Source organism: Choloepus didactylus, chromosome 4 (genome assembly GCF_015220235.1).
Source record: "Choloepus didactylus isolate mChoDid1 chromosome 4, mChoDid1.pri, whole genome shotgun sequence".
Classification (NCBI taxonomy): domain Eukaryota; kingdom Metazoa; phylum Chordata; class Mammalia; order Pilosa; family Megalonychidae; genus Choloepus; species Choloepus didactylus.
Window position 1 is genome coordinate 45,611,253 of NC_051310.1, and position 5,068 is coordinate 45,616,320.

Genomic DNA, 5,068 nt, shown 5'->3' on the forward strand with positions numbered 1-5,068 from the left:
CAGTGCTAAAGAAATCTTCAAGTGTATGTACAAAAAAACACATTCGAGAATGTTCACTGCAGCACTGTTTGTAATACTGGAAAACTGGAAATAACCAAAATGCACATTAATCAGAGAATGAATAAATAAATTGCAGCTTATTCAAATAATGAAACACTATTCAGCATTTATAATAAATGAACTAGAACCATATATATAGCAACATGGATAAATATTTAAGACTTAAAAGTTGAGTACAAACATGTTACAGAAGGAAAAAAGAAAAGCAAATCACAGGCTGATACCAATTACATAAAACTTAAAATTGCAAAACACTGCAACTACCTGTTCAGGGATACATTTACTTATAGTGAAAGCATAAGTCACACAAAGGGGTGATATAGGCCCCAGCTGGATGGTGCTCCTCTCTGGGGAGACAGGGAAGGAAACGGGATGGTGAAGGTATATACCCAGCAAGCTTCAATTACATAATGTAATGTTAAGTTCATGTGTCAGCTTGGTTAGGTTGTGGTATCCAGTTGTTAGGTCAAGCAAGCCCCAGCCTGATTGTTACTGTGAGGATGTTTCATGGCTTTAAATCATTAGTCAGTTGATTGCATCTATGGTTGATATATCTACAATCAACAAAGGAGACTGCCTTCAACCATGGGAGAAGTCTTATTAAATCAGTTGAAGGGCTTAAAGGGAGAACCGATCATTTCAGCAGTCAGAAAGAATAATTTCTATCTGTACTTCAGCCACAAAAAGAAGACGCTACCATGTGCATTACCATGAGACAGGAAAGCCAATGAACCCCAAATATTGCCGGCCAGTCAGAAGATACTAAGCCCAGATGGAAGTAAGCCTTCTAGTCTCAAAACCATGAGCCAATCAATTCCTGTTGTTAAGCCAACCCATTGTATGCTATTTTTTTTTTTTACTGCCAGGAAACTAAAACAATTTTTGATAATGGAAAGTGGGGTGCATAAAAATGTGGAAATACATAAAATATTAAATACATAAAATGTGTAAATAACTTTGGAATTGGGTAGTGGGTAGAAGTGGAAGAATCGTGAGGCACTTAACAGAAAAAAAAAACCTAGATTGCTTTGAAGAGGCTATTGGCTTTCTGCCCGTGGACGCCGCCGAGGAAACATCGTTGATTTCTTTCTTCCCACTGCCGTCATGTCTAAGTCAGAGTCTCCTAAAGAGCCTGAACAGCTGCGGAAGCTTTTCATCGGGGGGCTAAGCTTTGAAACAACCGATGAAAGTCTGAGGAGCCATTTTGAGCAACAGGGAACTCTCACGGACTGTGTGGTGATGAGAGATCCAAACACCAAATGCTCCAGAGGCTTTGGGTTTGTCACGTACTCTATGGTGGAGGAGGTGGATGCAGCCATGAATGCAAGGCCACATAAGGTGGATGGAAGAGTTGTGGAACCAAAGAGGGCCGTCTCAAGAGAAGACTCTCAAAGACCAGGTGCCCACTTAACTGTGAAAAAGATCTTTGTTGGTGGCATTAAAGAAGACACTGAAGAACATCACCTAAGAGATTATTTTGAGCAGTATGGGAAGATTGAAGTAATTGAAATCATGACTGATCGAGGCAGTGGCAAGAAGAGAGGCTTTGCTTTTGTAATCTTTGACAACCATGACTCTGTGGATAAGACTGTCATTCAGAAGTACCATACTGTGAATGGCCACAACTGTGAAGTAAGAAAAGCCCTGTCTAAACAAGAGATGGCCAGTGCTTCATCCAGCCAAAGAGGTTGAAGTGGTTCTGGAAACTTCGGTGGTGGTCGCGGAGGTGGTTTTGGTGGGAATGACAACTTTGGTTGAGGAGGAAACTTCAGTGGTCGTGGTGGCTTTGGTGGCAGCCGAGGTGGTGGTGGATATGGTGGCAGTGGGGATGGCTATAATGGATTTGGTAATGATGGAAGCAATTTTGGAGGTGGCGGAAGCTACAATGATTTTGGCAGTTACAACAATCAGTCTTCAAATTTTGGACCCATGAAGGGAGGAAACTTTGGAGGCAGAAGCTCTGGCCCTTATGGTGGTGGAGGCCAATACTTTGCCAAACCACAAAACCAAGGTGGCTATGGCGGTTCCAGCAGCAGCAGTAGCTATGGCAGTGGCAGAAGGTTTTATTTATTGCCAGGAAACAAAGCTTAGCAGGAGAGGAGAGCCAGAGAAGTGACAGGGAAGCTACAGGTTACAACAGATTTGTGAACTCAGCCAAGCACAGTGGTGGCAGGTCCTAGCTGCTACAAAGAAGACATGTTTTAGACAATACTCATGTGTATGGGCAAAAAAAAACACGAGGACTGTATTTGTGACTAATTATATAACAGGTTATTTTAGTTTCTGTTCTGTGGAAAGTGTAAAGCATTCCAACAAAGGGTTTTAATGCAGATTTTTTTTTTTTTTTTTTTGCACCCATGCTGTTGATTGCTAAATGTAATAGTCTGATCATGACGCTGAATAAATGTGTCTTTTTTTTTAAAAAAAAAAAAAAAAAAAGAGAGACTATTGACAGAAGTCTGGACATTAAAGTTACTTGAATGAGTCCTTAGAAGGAAATGATGAAATGTGTTTTTGGAAACTGGAAGAAAGGCGATCCTTGTTAGAAAGTGGCAGAGACTTGGCAAATTTGTGTTCTGATGTCAGATTGAAAGTTGAACTTGTTAGTGATGGCCTTGGATATGTAGCTGAGATTTCCAAGTATGGAAGGTGCAGCCTGGCTTCCTTTTGCAGCTTATAGTAAAATATGAGAGGAAAGGGATCAACTGAGAACTGAACTCTTAAGCACAAAGAAACCAGAAATTGATGGTTTGGAAAATTTTGAGCCTATCAGATAGTGTGCTCTGAGACTAAGGCCATCAGTGGCTCTATCAGGAACCTCCCTGAGCTTTCAGAAGTGAGTCCCCAGAGGACTGTGCTCCCTGTGAGGCTTTAACTGAACAACCCTTCCTAAAGAAGGTGTGGCTAAATGTGGATCCAGTCAGCCATTTTAATGAAAGTCAACACTGGAAATGCATTTATCCAGGAAGGATCCGTGAGTAGTTCTACTGTCTGATGGTTTGGACCCCCTAGAACTGCACACAAAGCCAACACGTTTATTGCAAAATTTGTGTGGGACAGAGAAGGGCTGAGTTGAAGGTAGAATGACCTCAAGGGCAGAAGCTTGGAAACTGAGGTCTGGGGCCGAGAGAGTGGGCCTACCCATGTGTGTGGAGAGGGCAGGCTCACCTCTGCATTTAGATGGGGCAGGCTTTGTGCCCCATTTTTCAGGAAGAATGCCACCACCCCAATGCTTAAAGAAGGTGGGGCCTGTGTCCCAGAATTTGTGGAGAGCCTGGCCACCACTCTGATGCTCAGAGAGTGTGGGGCCTTCACCCTAGGGCTCAGGAAGACTGTCAGACCTTGAAATGGAGTTTGCCCTGTGGGTTCCGGACTTGTTTGTGACCCATGACCCCTTTTTCCTTCCAATGTCTACCTTCTGGAATGGGAATGTTTATCCTATTCTGGTCCCACCTTATATATTGGAAGTAAATAACTCATATTCTAGGTTTCACAAGACCACAGACAAAAAGGAATTTTGCCCAAGATGGGCCACACCCTTAACTGATTTTCATTGTTACTGAAATGACTTAGGGTTCTTAGGATGTTGTGATGGAATGAATGTACTTGGCTTGTGGGAAGAACATGTCTGTAGGGGATCCAGAGGGCAGACTGTTGGGGATTGAATCCTGTCTCCCACAAAAGGCATGTTCAGGTCCCAACCCATGGTCCTATGGGTGTAAACCTGTCGTAAATAGGATCTCCTGAAGATGTTACTTCCATTAAGGTGTTGCCTATCTAAATCAGTCTGGGCTTGAATCTGGATTACTGAAGTCCTTTATAAGCAGAACAAAATCCATACAGAGGAAAAGAGCAGCTACAGAAGCTAGAAGTCAATGGAACCCAGAAGAGGAAGAGGAAGTTTCCACCAGGTGCATCTCCATGTGACAGAAAAGCTAAGGAACCCTAAAGATTGCCAGCCAGCCAGAAGTTATTGACCCTAGGAGGAAGCAAGCCTCCTAGCCTCTGAAACCATGAGCCAACAAATTCCTATTGTTAAGCCAAACCATTGCATGATATTTGTTTCAGCAGCTAAAAAGCCAAAACATATGAAATATGATATGCTACATGCTGCTTGGTGTGATTAAAAATGTTTCATATCTTTAAAATAAAATAGAGTAGGATTTGGAACCCTTGAACTCTGGGTAGAAACCTGACTCCTCCACTTACCAGAAAAAATTTTTAAACCTCTCAATTTATTCATCTGGAAAATGGGGCTAATAATCCCTATCAATTGAACTGTATGCAATTGCCTCTTTTTCAGGACAGGCAGCTGCATGTCAACAATTTCATAGGTTCAACCTACCTTTATCTAGTAGAGCTGTGGTGGGGACCAACGGAAAAAGCACATATAAAGAGCCACCCATTTGACACTCAATAATCATCACCTTTATTAAAAGGAGAGTTGTTCTGTTGGAAGGTTTGGGGGTACCTCTGCCTGGAAGCAAAGGAGGAACTAGATGACTTCTTGAGGTCTCCTCATTCCAGATAGCCAGGATCTTATTGAGTGGCCTCAGAATTACCCAAACCATTGGAATACCAGGTCCTGAGATGGGGCAAAATATTTACCAGTTTTGTGGTTTGCAGGACAGCATTTCTAGCATCATCTCAAACAGAGTATGAATTGGGGATGGCCTTTCAAAGACAAATGAAGCTTTCTCTAACTCTGTCAGATGGAGAAGCTTGCAGAGTCACATCTTTTTTGCTGGTGCAGGGTGGCACCAGCCAGGGACCAGACTGTGATGTCAAAGCCAATCAATTTGGCTGACCTGTAAAAAGGGCTCAGAAAAAATCCTCCACTAACCTTAAGCAGAATGAGTTGGCACCTTCTCCATAGAATCAGCATTCAAAACATGAAGGCATATCTTCATTATACTCTAGACTAAACAAATTGCCTAATAAATGTTTGCAGTGGATACCAGAAATGGTGATGTGTGGGTGCTCTGTTTGTGTGTGTGTGTGTGTGTGT

The 5,068-nt window shown here is 42.4% G+C and overlaps 1 pseudogene; it reads left to right on the plus strand.

Moving 5' to 3' along the window:
• Positions 1 to 1,164: 1,164 nt before the first annotated feature.
• Positions 1,165 to 2,375, plus strand: LOC119533193 (annotated as a pseudogene).
• Positions 2,376 to 5,068: the final 2,693 nt, after the last annotated feature.